The sequence below is a fragment of the Vigna unguiculata genome, chromosome 11, assembly GCF_037176805.1.
Source record: "Vigna unguiculata cultivar grain cowpea cultivar isolate G323 ecotype 2 chromosome 11, ASM3717680v1, whole genome shotgun sequence".
Lineage (NCBI taxonomy): Eukaryota > Viridiplantae > Streptophyta > Magnoliopsida > Fabales > Fabaceae > Vigna > Vigna unguiculata.
Genome location: NC_140802.1, coordinates 3,975,870 through 3,998,548, shown reverse-complemented (window position 1 = coordinate 3,998,548; position 22,679 = coordinate 3,975,870). Strand labels below are relative to the sequence as shown.

At 37.9% G+C, this 22,679-nt stretch overlaps 3 non-coding genes and 1 pseudogene across 3 annotated transcripts; 3 read left to right on the top strand and 1 right to left on the bottom strand.

Annotated features, from left to right (window-relative positions):
- The first annotated feature begins 16,395 nt into the window (after positions 1-16,395).
- On the top strand, positions 16,396-16,591 carry LOC114170877 (U2 spliceosomal RNA). The gene has a single exon (XR_003601237.2). It is a non-coding gene; the product is annotated as a U2 spliceosomal RNA (small nuclear RNA).
- Positions 16,592-19,079: 2,488 nt separating this feature from the next.
- Positions 19,080-19,279, top strand: LOC146880877 (U2 spliceosomal RNA). Its single transcript, XR_014986701.1, has one exon. It is a non-coding gene; the product is annotated as a U2 spliceosomal RNA (small nuclear RNA).
- A 1,012-nt stretch (positions 19,280-20,291) lies between these two features.
- Positions 20,292-21,313, bottom strand: LOC146880876 (uncharacterized; annotated as a pseudogene).
- An 855-nt stretch (positions 21,314-22,168) lies between these two features.
- LOC114170870 (U2 spliceosomal RNA) lies at positions 22,169-22,364 on the top strand. The gene has a single exon (XR_003601230.2). It is a non-coding gene; the product is annotated as a U2 spliceosomal RNA (small nuclear RNA).
- The last annotated feature ends 315 nt before the right edge of the window (positions 22,365-22,679 follow it).

The window sequence follows — 22,679 nt, the reverse complement described above, 5'->3', positions numbered from 1 at the left end:
AATTTAAAGGTTGAAACACAATAGTTTAGAAACAAAATGATCAACCCTTTTACAAGACAAGGAGCACCCTTTAAATAGGAGTTCATAGGGGTCCTTTGGCAAATACAAAAACATGAAAAAGGATTAACTAGCAAACCCTAAACCTAATGTGAGAGTGAGTCTTGGCCAAGTGAAGGAAGATGATTGGTGGAGGCATTCCCATGAGGATTCTAGGCCAAAAGAGGAAGGAGACCAAGTGACCTTCTAAGGCATAAACCACAAAGGCAAAAGGAGACAAGGTACATGTCTACTTTTGCTTTTGCTTTATGCTTTTTGCTTTCCTCTCTCTTCCACTTCATCCAAGTGCTCCAATCACCAAGTGCCACCTAGCCATGCTCTACTTTCTCTTAATTACCTACAAAACAAGACAAACAAGGATTAGCATGTTGGTTTAAGTTAATCTAATCTTGGTCAAAGGTCAACTTTGGATCAAAGTCAACAAGTCAACCAAAATAAATCAACTAGAAACCAACTTAGGGAATTCAAACTAAAGTAATGCAAAACAAAGATAAAGGTGATGGAATAGAAGACTCCCCTCTAGACATGCTTCTAGTGATCCTTCTTGATGGAGCTTCTAAGGAGGTGGTCATGCCTTCATCATCCTCCCCTTCTTGGAGAGAATTCGACCACGAATTCTTAAACCCTACATCAAAAGGAGAAAGGTCACAAACATTAAATGAGTTACTTATGTTGTAGCTTTGGGGTACGTCTAACTCATAAGCATTGTTGTTAATTCTCCTAATGACTTGAAAGGGGCCATCCCCTCTAGGGAGGAGCTTAGACTTCCTTTGAGTAGGGAATCTCTCCTTTCTCAAGTGAAGCCAAACCCAATCTCCCTCTTGGAAGATGACTTCCTTTCTTCCCTTATTACCATCCTCTTGTTGTTTCTTAACTCTCCTCTCAATGGTTTCCTTAACTTGTGAATGCAAGTCTTGGATGTACTTGGCTTTGGTCTCACCATCTTGGCAAGTCCATGCCTCATGAGTGGGTAGGGGAAGGAGGTCTAAGGGAGTTAGGGGATTGAACCCATACACAACCTCAAAAGGGGAATGAGAAGTAGTGGAATGCACAACCCTATTGTAGGCAAACTCTATGTGGGGAAGAAGTTCCTCCCACTCTCTAATGTTTTGCACTATCATACATCTTAGCATTTGCCCTAGGGTTCTATTAACCACCTCAGTTTAGCCATCACTTTGGGGATGACAAGTGGTGGAGAAAAGAAGCTTGGTGCCAAGTTTACCCCACAAGGTTCTCCAAAAATGGCTTAGGAACTTGGAGTCCCTATCACTTACAATGGACCTAGGTAGGCCATGTAGTCTTACCACTTCCTTGAAGAAAAGATTTGCAATATAAGTTGCATCATCAATCTTATGGCAAGGAATGAAATGGGCCATCTTAGAGAACCTATCCACCACTACAAAAATGGAATCCCTACCTTTTTTGGTCCTTGGGAGACCTAAGACAAAATCCATAGAAATGTCAACCCAAGGCTTGGAAGGGATAGGCAAGGGGGTGTAAAGACCATGGGGTTGGACTCTAGACTTGGCTTTCATGCATGCTATGCAACCTTTGCAATGCCTATCTACATGCTTCCTCATGTAAGGCCAATAGAAGTGTTCTTTCAAGACTTCCAAAGTCTTGTTTGGCCCAAAATGCCCCATTAATCCTCCCTCATGTGCCTCTCTAATGAGTGAGGCTCTTAAGGAACCTTGGGGAATGCAAAGTCTCTTACCTTTGAAAAGATATTGATTGAGAAGGTAAAAGTCTTTGTAAGCCCCTTGGTGGCACTCACTAAGAATGGGGGAGAAATCAACATCCTTTGGATACAATTCCTTAATATGATCAAAACTAAGAAATTTAGTTTCAAGAATGGAAAGGAGGGAATGCCTTCTTGAAAGTGCATCCGCCACAATGTTAGCCTTTCCTTGCTTATGTTTGATCACATATGGGAATTGTTCTAAGAACTCTACCCACCTAGCATGTCTCTTGTTTAACTTGCCTTGGCTTTTCAAAAATTTGAGTGACTCATGGTCACTATGTATCACAAACTCCTTTGAAAGAAGATAGTGTTGCCAAGTTTGCAAAGTTCTCACAAGAGCATAAAGCTCTTTGTCATAGGTGGAGTAGTTGATGTGACTCCCCTTGAGTTTCTCACTAAAATAAGCTATGGGGTGCCCTTCTTGGAGAAGCACGGCCCCAATGCCTACATTGGATGCATCACACTCAATTTCAAAAGTTTTGGAGAAGTTAGGGAGGGCTAAGAGTGGTGCATTGATCAATTTTTGTTTTAAAGTTTCAAAAGCCTTTTCTTGATCTTTGCCCCACTTATAGGCCACACCTTTCTTGACCAATTCATTGAGAGGGGCAGCTATGGTGCTAAAGTTTGGCACAAACCTCCTATAGAAACTAGCTAACCCATGGAAAGACCTAAGCTCACTTACATTCTTTGGGGGAGGCCAATCCTTGATTGCCATCACTTTTTCTTGGTCCACATGGACCCCATGTTGATTTATTTTGAAACCTAGGAAGATCACATGATCCATCCCAAACACACATTTCTCCATGTTAGCATACAAGGATGCCTTCCTTAAGGTTTCTAACACACTCCTTAAATGATGCAAGTGGTCATCTTGAGACATACTATAAATGAGAATGTCATCAAAGTATACCACAACAAACTTTCCTAAGAACTCTCTAAGAACATGGTGCATGAGTCTCATGAATGTACTAGGTGCATTGGTCAAGCCAAAAGGCATGACTAACCACTCATATAATCCAAACTTAGTCTTGAAAGAGGTTTTCCATTCATCACCTTCTTTGATTCTAATTTGATTGTACCCACTTTTCAAGTCTATTTTGGAAAATATGGTTGCACCATGTAACTCATCAATCAAATCATCTAACCTAGGAATGGGATGCCTATACTTGATGGTTATGTTGTTGATAGCCCTACAATCTATGCACATTCTCCATGTTCCATCCTTTTTGGGGACTAGGATCACGGGCATATTGCACAAGGACTCATGCTATGTTGCACCCACCCCTTTTCTAACAACTCATTCACTTGTTTTTGAATTTCTTTAGCCTCCTCGGGACTAGTCCTATAGGCTGGCCTATTAGGCAAAGATGAGCCTTGTATGAAATCAATTTGGTGTTCTATACCTCTTAGGGGTGGGAGACCCTTTGGAGGTTCTTGAAAAACATCTTTGAACTCATCTAAGACTAATGACAAGTCTAAGGGACATCTAGAGTGAGGGTTTTGGAAGGAGGGGGAAGATTCACTAGGATAAGCTAGGAAGATGGGTTTTTGGGCAAGCATTACCTTCTTCACCCCCTTGAGAGTGATCATGCTCTTCTTGGACTCATGCCCTTGCGCCTTCTTTTGCGCCTTCTCTTCTTTTCTTTTCTTAATCATTTGCAATTGGTCCTCATTGACTTCTCTTGGTGAAAGAGGTAGTAATGTGATCTTTTTGCCTTGGAAGCTAAAGGTAAACTTGTTAGCATGGCCATCATGAAAAGCTTTTCTATCAAATTGCCATGGCCTTCCTAATAAAATGTGAGTTGCTTCCATGGGCACTAAGTCACATAATACCTCATCCTTGTAGTTTCCAATGGAGAAGTTAATAAGGACTTGTTTGTCCACTTTAATTTCACCTTCCTCACTAAGCCAAGAAAGCTTATAGGGCTTGGCATGAGGGATGGTTTTCAAGCCAAGCTTGTCCACAACCCTTGTGCTAGCCACATTAACACAACTTCCACTATCAATTATGAGGGAGCAAGTTTTGTTGTTGATTTGGCACCTTGAGTGAAAAATATTTTCTCTTTGGTTTTCAAATTCTTTAGGCACTTGGCCTAGCATGCGCCTAACCACCAACAAACCTCCTTCATTAGGTTTGATTTCATCCTCACTTGAAGATTGGGAAGAAGTGTGGGAGGAAGAACTTTTAAGGGAGGGGGGAGAAGAATGTTCACTTTCAATCTCTCCTTTAGGGTTCAAGATCATGTTCCTTTTTGTTGGGCAATTTGAAGCAATGTGACCATAGCCCAAACACTTAAAACATTTGATGGAACTAGTTCTTGAACTTTGAGAAGAGTTTGCATTTTCATGGGAGGTTCTAGACGAATTGGTCCTAGGTGGGTGGTCTTTGGAAGGAGGTTTCTCATCCTTTCTTTCTTTTCCTTTCCAAGTTCTAGAGTAGTATTCATTGTATGAAGTATTCCTCTTGGCCTCTTGTTTCTTTTTCAATTGACTTTCAACTTTTAAGGCCAAGTGTAAAATTTTGTCAAGAGTGGAATACTCATACAACTCAACTACATCTTGAACTTCTCTTCTAAGACCACTCACAAATCTAGCTACCTTTTCTTCTTCACTTTCAAATTGGAGTCCTACTTTGAGAAGCATTGACTCCATCATTTTAAAATATTCATTCACACACATAGACCCTTGTTGAAGCCTTTGGAGCTTCAAAAGAGTCTCCCTCCTATAGTAGGAAGGAACAAATCTAGCGCGCATCAAAGTTTTAATGTCCATCCAAGAGGCCGCGGGTGGCTCTTGGTTAATATTGTCCATACACAATTGATGCCACCATGTCATGGCATAATCTTCAAATTCTAAAACTACTAAATCTACTTGTTCTTGATTACTAACTAAATGAATATTGAAGATTTGGTCCACTTTTTGCTCCCACTCTATGTAGAGGTTTGGATCATTCTCCCCCTTGAACTTTGGAATCTTGATTGGTGGAGGTTGTCTTTGTGGGAGTTGATTGCGCCTTTCACCACCATCATAGCCGTGTCTTCTTCTTCTTCCACCATGGCTAGAGTCCTCGGAAGAGGACCTCCTCCTTCTCCTCTCATCTTCCCTAAGCTCAAGTCTTTGGATGTGCTCTTGTAGGAAGATCTCACTTTGCCTCCTATCCGCCCTCAATTGGTCAAAAGTTTCTCTCCTACTCACTTCCATCTCACGTAAGATGTTGGCAAGGGTTATTTGTCCACTTTCTTGGGCCATAGGAGTCACCATGGGAGGGGAATAAGGTGAGGCCGACTCCTCCTCTTCTTCTACCTCCAAGATTGGATCCATATTCATGTTCCTACACCAAAAACTCATCAAAAACCGAGACAAGGAAGAGGTTAGCTAACAAACAATTCCAAACCCGAGACCAAGTGTGGTCTTCTCAAGCACCCAAGTGTTTTTGATCACACTCCCAAAGCACACAAGCAAGGCTAGCACTCAAAAACCTTCCAAACAAGTGAAAACACCTTTAAAGAGATGAAAACCTTTTCAAAGCTCAAACAAGTGGCTCGGCCATAACACTCTAGGAAGACAAGGAAAAGAAAACTACTAAGACAAAACAAAGATTACCTAAAGACAAGCAAGCAAAGCTAAAAAAAACAAGAAAGTTTAACTTCTAAGGAAACTTGTTTTTAAAGACAAAACTTGAACAAGACTAAAACAATGAAAAGCACTTTTAAGGACTCTATGGAAAGCATTTGAACAAGCCAAGATTATACCTCAAATTATGCATACACCATGAAAGATCATAACCAAGTCAAAGCATGGAACTAATTTGCCAATATCACCCAAAATCCAAGTATAAATTTTGGTAGCATAACACCTAGTAAAAATGGCCAAATTGATTCACCAAGCATTGTAAAAGCTCTCGGCCAAACTGTTTTTGGTCTTGAAAACACTTTTTCTTTTCAAAACTAGGTACTTCAAATGATGAGAAGGATGTTTTAGGGTGTCTTGAACACTTAGTTCCTTAAAATTAGGTCAAAATCAATTTCAAGGAGCATACAACAACACAAGGCATAGATCTCATGCAATAGTTCAAAAACTTAGAAACAAGAACAAGAAAACTCAAAGAACCATATGACAAGAGACTCAAGCAAAAGTTAGACACATTTAGAGACTCAACATGACATACACAAAGACACAAACATGTAGCTATCATGCATTTAAACTCATGGATTTGAGGCTCAAAGACTAAGCATCCAAAGACATGTTATCCAACCACATTTAGGAGCTTAAAGAGGTGCAAAAACCGTAGCCAAACTGCCACACAAGAACCTGAAAACGCTGATTCACGTATTCTTGGCAGATCTGACCTTTGCTCACTAATGTGATCATAACTTTCTCCACAGAACTCCAAATGCGTTGGTTCTTTTTTTTCTGGAAACTAGACTCAGAGAGCTTTCTTTTGACACCAAAAGCGTAATTTTTGGACCGCTGAACTAGTACAGTTTAATGTTTTAAAATCGTCACGTTTTCTGCCAGCACCGTTTTTGTGTGTAATGGAAGTGGATTTGAACCATACAAAGATAGCTACAATAAGACAAGGTTAGCACATGAAAAACACCATATTCAAGATAACCTAGGCTCTGATACCAAATGATGAAGGATTATCTTGTTCCCTTTTAGAGTTATGAATATGGTGAAGTTGTTTAAGAAAGCTTTTTGAAAATTCCCACTGGACATTAAGATAGCATGCTATCTAGATGTGAAGGTTCATTTCTCAAGCTCATGAAAGGAAGAAGAGAGTTGGATTCAAGCTTAAACACACACGGCAATAACAACACTAGCAAAATGAAAGAAGAAACAATAAAAATGGAAAGCATAGAAGATGAAGAATGGAAGAAGCACGCCACTCATAGGGGGGGATCTAAGCCAACCAAGCCCTAGAGATGAGTGATGGTGCCGCCACTTGCAAGCAAGATAAGGCAAAGGTGAGTTCACTTCTAGGAAGGAGAGCTCACGAAAATTTAAAGGTTGAAACACAATAGTTTAGAAACAAAATGATCAACCCTTTTACAAGACAAGGAGCACCCTTTAAATAGGAGTTCATAGGGGTCCTTTGGCAAATACAAAAACATGAAAAAGGATTAACTAGCAAACCCTAAACCTAATGTGAGAGTGAGTCTTGGCCAAGTGAAGGAAGATGATTGGTGGAGGCATTCCCATGAGGATTCTAGGCCAAAAGAGGAAGGAGACCAAGTGACCTTCTAAGGCATAAACCACAAAGGCAAAAGGAGACAAGGTACATGTCTACTTTTGCTTTTGCTTTATGCTTTTTGCTTTCCTCTCTCTTCCACTTCATCCAAGTGCTCCAATCACCAAGTGCCACCTAGCCATGCTCTACTTTCTCTTAATTACCTACAAAACAAGACAAACAAGGATTAGCATGTTGGTTTAAGTTAATCTAATCTTGGTCAAAGGTCAACTTTGGATCAAAGTCAACAAGTCAACCAAAATAAATCAACTAGAAACCAACTTAGGGAATTCAAACTAAAGTAATGCAAAACAAAGATAAAGGTGATGGAATAGAAGACTCCCCTCTAGACATGCTTCTAGTGATCCTTCTTGATGGAGCTTCTAAGGAGGTGGTCATGCCTTCATCATCCTCCCCTTCTTGGAGAGAATTCGACCACGAATTCTTAAACCCTACATCAAAAGGAGAAAGGTCACAAACATTAAATGAGTTACTTATGTTGTAGCTTTGGGGTACGTCTAACTCATAAGCATTGTTGTTAATTCTCCTAATGACTTGAAAGGGGCCATCCCCTCTAGGGAGGAGCTTAGACTTCCTTTGAGTAGGGAATCTCTCCTTTCTCAAGTGAAGCCAAACCCAATCTCCCTCTTGGAAGATGACTTCCTTTCTTCCCTTATTACCATCCTCTTGTTGTTTCTTAACTCTCCTCTCAATGGTTTCCTTAACTTGTGAATGCAAGTCTTGGATGTACTTGGCTTTGGTCTCACCATCTTGGCAAGTCCATGCCTCATGAGTGGGTAGGGGAAGGAGGTCTAAGGGAGTTAGGGGATTGAACCCATACACAACCTCAAAAGGGGAATGAGAAGTAGTGGAATGCACAACCCTATTGTAGGCAAACTCTATGTGGGGAAGAAGTTCCTCCCACTCTCTAATGTTTTGCACTATCATACATCTTAGCATTTGCCCTAGGGTTCTATTAACCACCTCAGTTTAGCCATCACTTTGGGGATGACAAGTGGTGGAGAAAAGAAGCTTGGTGCCAAGTTTACCCCACAAGGTTCTCCAAAAATGGCTTAGGAACTTGGAGTCCCTATCACTTACAATGGACCTAGGTAGGCCATGTAGTCTTACCACTTCCTTGAAGAAAAGATTTGCAATATAAGTTGCATCATCAATCTTATGGCAAGGAATGAAATGGGCCATCTTAGAGAACCTATCCACCACTACAAAAATGGAATCCCTACCTTTTTTGGTCCTTGGGAGACCTAAGACAAAATCCATAGAAATGTCAACCCAAGGCTTGGAAGGGATAGGCAAGGGGGTGTAAAGACCATGGGGTTGGACTCTAGACTTGGCTTTCATGCATGCTATGCAACCTTTGCAATGCCTATCTACATGCTTCCTCATGTAAGGCCAATAGAAGTGTTCTTTCAAGACTTCCAAAGTCTTGTTTGGCCCAAAATGCCCCATTAATCCTCCCTCATGTGCCTCTCTAATGAGTGAGGCTCTTAAGGAACCTTGGGGAATGCAAAGTCTCTTACCTTTGAAAAGATATTGATTGAGAAGGTAAAAGTCTTTGTAAGCCCCTTGGTGGCACTCACTAAGAATGGGGGAGAAATCAACATCCTTTGGATACAATTCCTTAATATGATCAAAACTAAGAAATTTAGTTTCAAGAATGGAAAGGAGGGAATGCCTTCTTGAAAGTGCATCCGCCACAATGTTAGCCTTTCCTTGCTTATGTTTGATCACATATGGGAATTGTTCTAAGAACTCTACCCACCTAGCATGTCTCTTGTTTAACTTGCCTTGGCTTTTCAAAAATTTGAGTGACTCATGGTCACTATGTATCACAAACTCCTTTGAAAGAAGATAGTGTTGCCAAGTTTGCAAAGTTCTCACAAGAGCATAAAGCTCTTTGTCATAGGTGGAGTAGTTGATGTGACTCCCCTTGAGTTTCTCACTAAAATAAGCTATGGGGTGCCCTTCTTGGAGAAGCACGGCCCCAATGCCTACATTGGATGCATCACACTCAATTTCAAAAGTTTTGGAGAAGTTAGGGAGGGCTAAGAGTGGTGCATTGATCAATTTTTGTTTTAAAGTTTCAAAAGCCTTTTCTTGATCTTTGCCCCACTTATAGGCCACACCTTTCTTGACCAATTCATTGAGAGGGGCAGCTATGGTGCTAAAGTTTGGCACAAACCTCCTATAGAAACTAGCTAACCCATGGAAAGACCTAAGCTCACTTACATTCTTTGGGGGAGGCCAATCCTTGATTGCCATCACTTTTTCTTGGTCCACATGGACCCCATGTTGATTTATTTTGAAACCTAGGAAGATCACATGATCCATCCCAAACACACATTTCTCCATGTTAGCATACAAGGATGCCTTCCTTAAGGTTTCTAACACACTCCTTAAATGATGCAAGTGGTCATCTTGAGACATACTATAAATGAGAATGTCATCAAAGTATACCACAACAAACTTTCCTAAGAACTCTCTAAGAACATGGTGCATGAGTCTCATGAATGTACTAGGTGCATTGGTCAAGCCAAAAGGCATGACTAACCACTCATATAATCCAAACTTAGTCTTGAAAGAGGTTTTCCATTCATCACCTTCTTTGATTCTAATTTGATTGTACCCACTTTTCAAGTCTATTTTGGAAAATATGGTTGCACCATGTAACTCATCAATCAAATCATCTAACCTAGGAATGGGATGCCTATACTTGATGGTTATGTTGTTGATAGCCCTACAATCTATGCACATTCTCCATGTTCCATCCTTTTTGGGGACTAGGATCACGGGCATATTGCACAAGGACTCATGCTATGTTGCACCCACCCCTTTTCTAACAACTCATTCACTTGTTTTTGAATTTCTTTAGCCTCCTCGGGACTAGTCCTATAGGCTGGCCTATTAGGCAAAGATGAGCCTTGTATGAAATCAATTTGGTGTTCTATACCTCTTAGGGGTGGGAGACCCTTTGGAGGTTCTTGAAAAACATCTTTGAACTCATCTAAGACTAATGACAAGTCTAAGGGACATCTAGAGTGAGGGTTTTGGAAGGAGGGGGAAGATTCACTAGGATAAGCTAGGAAGATGGGTTTTTGGGCAAGCATTACCTTCTTCACCCCCTTGAGAGTGATCATGCTCTTCTTGGACTCATGCCCTTGCGCCTTCTTTTGCGCCTTCTCTTCTTTTCTTTTCTTAATCATTTGCAATTGGTCCTCATTGACTTCTCTTGGTGAAAGAGGTAGTAATGTGATCTTTTTGCCTTGGAAGCTAAAGGTAAACTTGTTAGCATGGCCATCATGAAAAGCTTTTCTATCAAATTGCCATGGCCTTCCTAATAAAATGTGAGTTGCTTCCATGGGCACTAAGTCACATAATACCTCATCCTTGTAGTTTCCAATGGAGAAGTTAATAAGGACTTGTTTGTCCACTTTAATTTCACCTTCCTCACTAAGCCAAGAAAGCTTATAGGGCTTGGCATGAGGGATGGTTTTCAAGCCAAGCTTGTCCACAACCCTTGTGCTAGCCACATTAACACAACTTCCACTATCAATTATGAGGGAGCAAGTTTTGTTGTTGATTTGGCACCTTGAGTGAAAAATATTTTCTCTTTGGTTTTCAAATTCTTTAGGCACTTGGCCTAGCATGCGCCTAACCACCAACAAACCTCCTTCATTAGGTTTGATTTCATCCTCACTTGAAGATTGGGAAGAAGTGTGGGAGGAAGAACTTTTAAGGGAGGGGGGAGAAGAATGTTCACTTTCAATCTCTCCTTTAGGGTTCAAGATCATGTTCCTTTTTGTTGGGCAATTTGAAGCAATGTGACCATAGCCCAAACACTTAAAACATTTGATGGAACTAGTTCTTGAACTTTGAGAAGAGTTTGCATTTTCATGGGAGGTTCTAGACGAATTGGTCCTAGGTGGGTGGTCTTTGGAAGGAGGTTTCTCATCCTTTCTTTCTTTTCCTTTCCAAGTTCTAGAGTAGTATTCATTGTATGAAGTATTCCTCTTGGCCTCTTGTTTCTTTTTCAATTGACTTTCAACTTTTAAGGCCAAGTGTAAAATTTTGTCAAGAGTGGAATACTCATACAACTCAACTACATCTTGAACTTCTCTTCTAAGACCACTCACAAATCTAGCTACCTTTTCTTCTTCACTTTCAAATTGGAGTCCTACTTTGAGAAGCATTGACTCCATCATTTTAAAATATTCATTCACACACATAGACCCTTGTTGAAGCCTTTGGAGCTTCAAAAGAGTCTCCCTCCTATAGTAGGAAGGAACAAATCTAGCGCGCATCAAAGTTTTAATGTCCATCCAAGAGGCCGCGGGTGGCTCTTGGTTAATATTGTCCATACACAATTGATGCCACCATGTCATGGCATAATCTTCAAATTCTAAAACTACTAAATCTACTTGTTCTTGATTACTAACTAAATGAATATTGAAGATTTGGTCCACTTTTTGCTCCCACTCTATGTAGAGGTTTGGATCATTCTCCCCCTTGAACTTTGGAATCTTGATTGGTGGAGGTTGTCTTTGTGGGAGTTGATTGCGCCTTTCACCACCATCATAGCCGTGTCTTCTTCTTCTTCCACCATGGCTAGAGTCCTCGGAAGAGGACCTCCTCCTTCTCCTCTCATCTTCCCTAAGCTCAAGTCTTTGGATGTGCTCTTGTAGGAAGATCTCACTTTGCCTCCTATCCGCCCTCAATTGGTCAAAAGTTTCTCTCCTACTCACTTCCATCTCACGTAAGATGTTGGCAAGGGTTATTTGTCCACTTTCTTGGGCCATAGGAGTCACCATGGGAGGGGAATAAGGTGAGGCCGACTCCTCCTCTTCTTCTACCTCCAAGATTGGATCCATATTCATGTTCCTACACCAAAAACTCATCAAAAACCGAGACAAGGAAGAGGTTAGCTAACAAACAATTCCAAACCCGAGACCAAGTGTGGTCTTCTCAAGCACCCAAGTGTTTTTGATCACACTCCCAAAGCACACAAGCAAGGCTAGCACTCAAAAACCTTCCAAACAAGTGAAAACACCTTTAAAGAGATGAAAACCTTTTCAAAGCTCAAACAAGTGGCTCGGCCATAACACTCTAGGAAGACAAGGAAAAGAAAACTACTAAGACAAAACAAAGATTACCTAAAGACAAGCAAGCAAAGCTAAAAAAAACAAGAAAGTTTAACTTCTAAGGAAACTTGTTTTTAAAGACAAAACTTGAACAAGACTAAAACAATGAAAAGCACTTTTAAGGACTCTATGGAAAGCATTTGAACAAGCCAAGATTATACCTCAAATTATGCATACACCATGAAAGATCATAACCAAGTCAAAGCATGGAACTAATTTGCCAATATCACCCAAAATCCAAGTATAAATTTTGGTAGCATAACACCTAGTAAAAATGGCCAAATTGATTCACCAAGCATTGTAAAAGCTCTCGGCCAAACTGTTTTTGGTCTTGAAAACACTTTTTCTTTTCAAAACTAGGTACTTCAAATGATGAGAAGGATGTTTTAGGGTGTCTTGAACACTTAGTTCCTTAAAATTAGGTCAGAATCAATTTCAAGGAGCATACAACAACACAAGGCATAGATCTCATGCAATAGTTCAAAAACTTAGAAACAAGAACAAGAAAACTCAAAGAACCATATGACAAGAGACTCAAGCAAAAGTTAGACACATTTAGAGACTCAACATGACATACACAAAGACACAAACATGTAGCTATCATGCATTTAAACTCATGGATTTGAGGCTCAAAGACTAAGCATCCAAAGACATGTTATCCAACCACATTTAGGAGCTTAAAGAGGTGCAAAAACCGTAGCCAAACTGCCACACAAGAACCTGAAAACGCTGATTCACGTATTCTTGGCAGATCTGACCTTTGCTCACTAATGTGATCATAACTTTCTCCACAGAACTCCAAATGCGTTGGTTCTTTTTTTTCTGGAAACTAGACTCAGAGAGCTTTCTTTTGACACCAAAAGCGTAATTTTTGGACCGCTGAACTAGTACAGTTTAATGTTTTAAAATCGTCACGTTTTCTGCCAGCACCGTTTTTGTGTGTAATGGAAGTGGATTTGAACCATACAAAGATAGCTACAATAAGACAAGGTTAGCACATGAAAAACACCATATTCAAGATAACCTAGGCTCTGATACCAAATGATGAAGGATTATCTTGTTCCCTTTTAGAGTTATGAATATGGTGAAGTTGTTTAAGAAAGCTTTTTGAAAATTCCCACTGGACATTAAGATAGCATGCTATCTAGATGTGAAGGTTCATTTCTCAAGCTCATGAAAGGAAGAAGAGAGTTGGATTCAAGCTTAAACACACACGGCAATAACAACACTAGCAAAATGAAAGAAGAAACAATAAAAATGGAAAGCATAGAAGATGAAGAATGGAAGAAGCACGCCACTCATAGGGGGGGATCTAAGCCAACCAAGCCCTAGAGATGAGTGATGGTGCCGCCACTTGCAAGCAAGATAAGGCAAAGGTGAGTTCACTTCTAGGAAGGAGAGCTCACGAAAATTTAAAGGTTGAAACACAATAGTTTAGAAACAAAATGATCAACCCTTTTACAAGACAAGGAGCACCCTTTAAATAGGAGTTCATAGGGGTCCTTTGGCAAATACAAAAACATGAAAAAGGATTAACTAGCAAACCCTAAACCTAATGTGAGAGTGAGTCTTGGCCAAGTGAAGGAAGATGATTGGTGGAGGCATTCCCATGAGGATTCTAGGCCAAAAGAGGAAGGAGACCAAGTGACCTTCTAAGGCATAAACCACAAAGGCAAAAGGAGACAAGGTACATGTCTACTTTTGCTTTTGCTTTATGCTTTTTGCTTTCCTCTCTCTTCCACTTCATCCAAGTGCTCCAATCACCAAGTGCCACCTAGCCATGCTCTACTTTCTCTTAATTACCTACAAAACAAGACAAACAAGGATTAGCATGTTGGTTTAAGTTAATCTAATCTTGGTCAAAGGTCAACTTTGGATCAAAGTCAACAAGTCAACCAAAATAAATCAACTAGAAACCAACTTAGGGAATTCAAACTAAAGTAATGCAAAACAAAGATAAAGGTGATGGAATAGAAGACTCCCCTCTAGACATGCTTCTAGTGATCCTTCTTGATGGAGCTTCTAAGGAGGTGGTCATGCCTTCATCAAGAGGTGGTTCCTGGATTCGGGATGCAGTAATCACATGAGTGGCGAAATGTTCTCATGAAGGTGAATGGACAAATTTTGGTGACTAAGGTGAATGGACAAATTTTGGTGACTACTGAGGTATTCTTTGTCCCTGATCTCAAAACTAACCTGCTTAGTATTGGTCAATTCCAAGAGAAAAACTTGACTATATTAATCAAGGCTGATTGTTGTAGTATCTATCATGAAAACAAAGGATTACTTATGTGAACTATGATATCTGCAAATCGTATGTTTGTGCTTTTGCTTCAGTTCCTCCTGTATCTATTAATTATTCATCGGCTCTTAATGTGACCTCTGACAATATAAAAGGGCTAAGGACACTTGCCTAAAGGAAAATGGTTTACGGATTGCCTATTTTAAAGAATCCATCCCAAATGTGCTCCATATGTATGGCAGGAAAACAACAACGTCATTCATTTCAAAAGAAAAGCACTTGGAGAGCATCTAAACCATTGCAACTCATCCACTCAGATTTATGTGGTGCAATTACACCTGAATCACATAGTAAGAAACGATATGTAATTACCTTTATTGATGATTATAACAGAAAAATGTGGTCTTATTTTCTGCAGGAAAAATCCGAAGCCTTTGATGCATTCAAAAGGTTCAAATCTTTAGTAGAAAAAGCATCTGGTCATAAGATTTTGTGTCTGCGCACTAACAGAGGTGGGGAGTTCACTTCATCCGAGTTTAATGAATACTGCAACACTCATGGCATCACAAGGCAACTAACTGCAGCCTATTCACCCCAACAGAACGGAGTGGCGGAAAGGAGAAATCGAACATTGATGAACATGGTGAGATGCATGCTGATAGCACGTGATGTACCAAAGCAATATTGGCCAGAAGCAGCTAATCTAGCTACACATATCTTGAATAGATGTCCCACTACAGCTCTAGCAAACATTACTCCAGAAAATGCTTGGTAGAATAGAACACCGTCAGTGCAGCATTTTAAAGTATTTGGATGCATTGGACATGTTCACCTTCCAAATGCTTCACGGAAAAAGTTGGACAACAAGAGCATCAAGTGTGTCTTCTTGGGAATCAATGAGGCATTAACGTTGGAAGCATACATAAAGCTTAGAAAAAGGTTGGGAATATGCAGTTTTGAGGAGATAAATTGAATATATAAAACAGTTCAGTTTAAGGAAGGATTTGTTAGAGTTTGTTATTTAGAATAAATCTGGTTCCTATTATTAAATCATGGGTAGTTTTTCTGTTAAGACTGATTAGCTTTATATAGCCCAGTTATTCGTTCAATAAATTAAACTTTTACAGCTACTTGCAATCCTTATTCATTTAGTTTATAACAGGATAGGTATGTTCCTCATGTTCAAACCAAATGTTAAGGACTGTATTTTATCTATTGTATCTGATCTAAATTCCCATTGCATTCATATTTCTAGAAATGTTATCTTCTATGAAGATATATTTCATTTCAAACTATTTCTCAAGAAAATTCTATTGACAAGATGATTACACCTGTTTTTGAGAAAATAAAGGATTATGATTTTGATCTTACTGTCCATAAGAGTAAAAACTTAAATGATAACATTGATTCTGAAAACCATATAACGCATGCCCAGAACATTGATGATCCTGATAATCTGAATAAATCTGATAGTATTGATACTGAACAAGCTTTTGATTCTGCGTCAGAGCAAAATTGTCCTAGAAGGTCTACTAGACACAATAATGTTCCTGCTTATTTACAAGATTTTCAAAGTTCATTTGCTACTAAAACTGAAAAGAAAACTAGATATTCTATTAAGGGTCACGTTTCTATGGCAAGACTGTCTTCTTTCAAATAGGTTATTTGCTCTATTGACTCACATACTGAACCAGAATCTTATGAAGATGCTTCATGGTATGCACATTCGAAGAAAGCAATGACAGAAGAACTAATAGCCCTTGAACAGAATGGCATCTGGACAGTGAGTTCTTTACCAGAAGGAAAACCTGATATTGGATGCAAAATACATACAAAAAGAAGGATACAAGAAAAATGATTGTGCTCTCGAACATAATCTCAAGTGACAAAGTCCCACATTCATCAGGAATCTGACAAGAAACTGGAACTTGGAATATAAAAGCAGAATACATAGTCAAAACAAATCATACCTTTCTCGGCCTTTTGGCTAAGATCAAGTGTAGTATCTGTTCTTATCAGTTTAATATCTGATATGTGGACCATTGGTTCACACGATATTAAATTTATTTTTTTAGGGAAAGGGTCAATTGCAGTGGCTTGCTACTGTTGCTCTTGAGCATCACTTTTGTTTTGCACTATTGCAAGAGCTGGGTGCACCCTCTTATTCCAGTTTATTTTTAGTCCTCGTAAAGTCTTTCCATTTTAAAATGCAAAGCTAGAAGATACTTTAATTGTTGTAAGATGAAGTTAGAGCCTCAATCTCAAAATTCTTCTACTTCCCATTTTTATATATTTACTCAGACATATATTGATTCAGACTGCTCCTAATTTCCGTTTGTATGCACACAAAGAGAAGTTCAGTTCAGTTTTTTGAAGTTGCAACCACATTAAAATGTTCTATTTTACGTTTTCCAAATAGTTTAAATCCTTATGCATAAATCTGACTTCACAAAATTCAACTACAGTTCAGCTTACCATTGATTACTTTCAACAAGGACAATCAAATGATTAAATGATTTCTACTCAGGCACATTTATGAAGCATTAGGTAAGTCCCTTGCTAAAAGAAACTCAAATAACTTGAATTCATTATATTGCCTATTTTTTCTACTTTCGTAAGAAAATCTTAAGCTACATTCCTAAGCTAACACAATTAAAAGACTGATACATAATAAGCATCTTATTCAGTTTTTGTTGATCTTGAGTAAAATCTATGTTCATATTTACCTCCTCTTGGGCAACGAATCCATCAATGGTATGTGGGGTTCCAAGCATTGATGTGAGATTGGGAGGAAATTAGGACCTCGTCAATCTTTCGATCAAAAAATTAGGAAATGGAAACTAATGCGGACGCGAAATCTTAAATTTTTCTTAAGACGAAGGAAGTGAATCGAGTTCTTAAAGACTATGTTCTTTGGAGTGGTGTCATCTTAGAAGTAAAAATGTGATAGTAGATGCTCTGAGCTGAAAAAGGATTCAAGTTATTGGTTTGATGGTAAAGGAGTGGTAGTATAAAAGTTAGGGATCTAAGCTTGGAGTAAAGTTGTGAAGAGGTTTTATTAGTGCAGGCACATGTTTATAACTAATGAATTCTTAAAATGGTTAAGGAAAGGTCATCATGTGATTTTAATTTGAGATTTATCATAAGGCTCTTAGGCACCGGTAAAGCTAGAGATTTCAAGACGAGAGAAGATGAAGTTCTTAGGTTCAAAGGGAGGAGTTTGTGTTTCTACAAATGATAAGTTAAACAAGGATGCTGCTGAGAGATGATTGTAGATCAGTGGGTTAGAAAGCAAAGTGGAACATCTAAGATTAGGTGGTATGATGCAACAATTTTAGGTGTCGAAGTGGAAATAGGATGACATTACCATGGATTTGTTACCCATTTGTCACGGATAATGTAAGGTCACAAAGCTTTTTGGGTGGTGGTGAATAGTTCACGAATAATGTAAAACGGTATAAGAGTATCGGTGGTTTTATTAAAAATAGAACACTACAATATTTTAATATTAAAGGGTTAAGTTAGATAAAGGTTTTAATAACTAAAATTCATTTTTATAAAATCACGATCTTTCTACAACCAAACACTCTAAAATCTCTCTAACTTCTCTTTAGCTTGTCTCTCACTCGTTCTTCTCCTTTTTTACGACCAAGAACCGTAATTGTGATCTTTGTGAGGAACTCTATGCAACTACCTAATCAAAGAGTCAAATAGAGTAAGTTTTGTTGTCTTCTTTTTAGGTTCAGGATAACTTGGCTTGACCTTTGGCCCGAGTTGACTCGTCTCGACCTTGGTCGCAGACCAACTCAACTTGACCTTTGTCCCGAGTCAGCTCCACATGACCTTCATTCCGAGCAGGCCTGACTTGACCTTCATCTCGGACCAGCCCAACTCAACTTTCGTCTCCGACTCGACTCGACCTTTTTGTACCTGTGAATTGTAACTAATGACCAATTTCACAACTTGGAGAATTTCAATTTCTTTTTTTGTTCAGTGAATTTACAATTCTACTTTTTTAGTTATTTGAAATACCTTTTTAAAATTTTTCAATTTCAATTTTCTTTTAATTTCCTCATCCAAACATGTCATTTTACTTTATGTTTGGATGAGATAATTTAAGAGAGTAATTCATTTATTTAAAGAATTAGAAATTCTTTCAAGAAAAATTACAAAAGGCAATAGAGCTCAACTTTGTGTATGAATAAGCGCCCCTTTGTGTATTTGTGAGAGATCAACTTCAAAAAGACAGTGATAATTACAAAAGGATCATTACAATTAATATGATGCTCTATATAATATGCTTTATCTAAAATAGTTCAAGTTTTATCTTAAATCTGAACAACATAGCTGAAAGAATAATTTTTTTAAAATTTATGTTTCAGAAGTAATTTGGATTCAATCTCTTCGAACTTGAGTCAAACATTTCATCCCTAAGTTCTTATTGACAGTATGAACTTAGAGAGTGCATTGAAAAAACAGCATAATAACTAAAAATATATTCAAACAAGTTATTTCTCCAAGGACGAGTGTGTTTGAACACATACATCAGTTTCACAGTTTTAACTATCTCCCAAGTCCCACATTCGTCAGGGCACTGACAAGAAACTCCAGCTTAGAATATAAAACTAGAATCCATATTCAATTCAAAGCATACCTTTCTCGGCCTTTTGGCTAAGATCAAGTGTAGTATCTGTTCTTATCAGTTTAATATCTGATACGTGAACCATTGGTTCACATGATATTAAATTTATTTTTTAAGGGAGAGAGGGCCAATTGCAGTAGCTTGCTACCGAGGCCTTCAAGCATTGCCCTTGCTTTTTGCACTACTGCAAGGGCTGGGTGCATCCCTTCTAGTTCAGTTCAATTTTTATAATATTTGTCTTATATTTGGGTGCAAGGGCTTAGTATTTAGTCACGTGTATTAGTCAACTCAAACAAACTGTCTAGCACAGCTTGTTCAACGTGCTCTTTATGTGAGATTATGTTGGATATATATTTCTAGTAATCTTCCAGCTTACTTAGGACAAAATGAGTTCATGGCTTAGGGTTGATAGTCAATGAGTTTTTAGGACTAAGGAAATTGTGTAAATTATAGTGAACTTGCTCAACTTTGTCACTACCAAACAATCCTTTCTTAAACTCCACTAGGTTTTTTTTGGTTATATGACATTACCTCCTATGTCATATTTCAGTCTTAGATAAGACAGGTTGATCAACGATAGATGCTAAAGCACCTTCAAAATAATCAATTTCTGAACTCAAATTTAATTTTGAAGACCATTGTTTTCCTACCAAACAAGGTTTTTCTATTCTTTCTTAAGAAACTATATATGGTGGTGATTCCTCTGTCCTTTTCATATATATATATTAACTTCGTTACTTCATGAATCCTAGACCAAGCTTCTAATAAATTTTGATTTTTGACTAGTCTAGTTCCCACTCTTCGATATATTTTTTATGGATGTATCCCGATCCCACTGCTACCGAGTAGGTCCAAATAATTCAATTGGAGTTGTTGAACCATACCACATAATTCCAGCAACGACAAAAGCCGCAAATAAGACAACAACAATATTGCAAGAAAGGATATGTTCATTATACATCGAAAAAAGTCAACAACAATATTGCAAGAAAGGATATGTTCATTATACATCGAAAAAAGTCATACAAACATGTCTTTGCAATGAAGTCATCTTGATTTTTTTTTCTCCTTCAACAAAATATTCTTTTGCAGAAGTAAAGCGTCTTCAAATTAACTTCAATCTATCTCAATCCAATTTCCCAATTATAATCTCAATTTGAACTTCCATCATCTTAGTGTTCTTAATCTCATAAATTCAAATGTCAAATGTCTATGTCTAATTAATCCTCTAATCTTCTAATTACATCATTATCTCCATCCTTTTCATCTAACTCTTCCCCGATGAAACTTGTGCATCCTAATTGGCATCAAAAGTTATGTTATCAAGATCAAAAGCATCTAGAGCTGGATCTGTTGTTGATTCATACAAGGGAACATTTTGAACATCATTTTCACCTTCAACTTGCTCAATCACAACAACATTATTTGCCTCTTCAGTTACCCATTCATATCGTTAGATTCAATGTCATCAAATGGAAGAGCAACAATTTTTCGAATTTATCTACTTTTCTACTTCAAGTTATACATCACAAAAACTAAATCAGTCATCTTTTTCTAATGCAAATGGTTCCTTCTCCTTGTATGAACCTAAAATGAAATATTAAATTTTAATAGATATAAACCTAATAAAGGAAATTATAAATAATTTAAATTACCATTTCAAATGAGCTCCAATTACACTCACATCCCAAAGAATTACAAGTCCTCTAGGAAAATGAAATTCAACAATTTACAAATTAATTTTTCTTCTTTCTGCAAAATTTGGTACCAATCTTCTCATGCATATATACAATCCTTCTTTCACCTCTCCACCATCATCACATCTAAAGTTAGGTTCATAGTGGAGGTGGAGGTTGAGAAAATAGGCAGCTGCATGCAAAGGCCTATGAAGTTGACTATCCCATCGAGCATCGATTATTCTCCAAACCTCTTCATAACTACACTCAATACCAAACTAATTTCAGACATAAGTAATTAAACCTTGAATGAGTAAAAGTTTGAAATTTTACTTCTTCTTAATATTGTTAAAATTGGACCTAATCTTCTCTTTTGCACAACCTATCTCTTCATAAATGAAACCAATTGAGTCCGCCAATCTTAAGACCACCATAAGAAGGGTAGTAGCCTTCTAGCATGTAGGTACATTCTTCCAAAACCAATTGTCTAATACCACACGTTTTACTCTTTTCCCTTCTTGTGAGGTTCCAAACTTGCTTGTCTACCCCTCCTCAGAGCTGAACATGGTCAATAATGATATCTTCAAATCATGAAGACAACCAAGAGTCAAATATGTCATGGCAAATCTAGTTACACTCGATCTTATCAAGTCTCTACCTTTAGTGAACTTTTTCAACAAAGAAATCAACATTGTTTTTCCATAAATGTAAGTGGTAATTTGACCCTTCTTGATTGTCAATTCATATACCTTCAAATTCTTTTAAAAATTTTCAAACATCAAATCAATATAGTGTACAGCACATGGAGTCCAATACATTTGTTCTATTTTTTCATCAACAAATCTCCAATTGTCTTGAAATTTGCAGCATTATCGGTAACAACTTGAATTATATTTTCTTGTCCAACAATGTCATTTAATATCTTGAATACTTTATCAGTTGTGCGTGTGTGCACGTGTGTGTGTGCGTGTGTGTTGATATGGAAACAATGAATACTTGTATTATTTTTGAAAATGGTTTAATGTTGATATCACATGTATTCATATAATTATATTTATAAAAATAATAAATAATACAAGTTTTATCTAAAATACACAGTAACATGAATAAACCTTGTATTCAAACTTTTTTCATTTTTGAAAGTTATTTTATTGATAAGGTGTCATGAATGGATATGAATAGTGTTTTCCTAACCAGTCGCTGGTTAGGACCAATTGTAAAGAGTCATAGAAGAAAATCTAACAATATATTAAAAGTAAACTAAGTGTGAAAAGGAGTTTCACTCAACTACATGGGAAGAATATAATGTTGCCTCTGTGCAGAATGAAGCATATCAATCAAGTGAAATCCACATCGATCAGTTCCCTGACAAGCATATGAAGTTTAGAATATAAAAGCTGAAGACCTGCAGAATCAAAATCATACCTTTCTCGGCCTTTTGGCTAAGATCAAGTGTAGTATCTGTTCTTATCAGTTTAATATCTGATATGTGGACCATTGGTTCACACGATATTAAATTTATTTTTTAAGGGAGAGGGCCAAGTGCAGTAGCTTGCTATTGTGGCTCTTAAGCTTCGACCTTGCTTTGCACTACAGCAAGGTCTAGGTGCATCCCTCCTACTTCAGTTAAGTTTTTTGTAATATTAATATTTGCCTTTGTGCCTTTAAGTGTCGTATATTATGATTTAATCACATGCACTGGGTTTAGGTAAAATGGATTCAGTTATTCTGTTTCACCCATAAGGGTAACACAATTTCATTGATGGAAATTCCCCATATATTTCGGTATTGGATAAAACAGTTTGATCAGCAATAGACGCTGAATCACCTTCTAATTGATTCAAGACATCATTTTCTTAAAGATTTTTCTGTTCTTTTTTTGAGGAAACAGTGGCTACTCGTGTGTACGATCGAAAAAAATCATCCAAACAT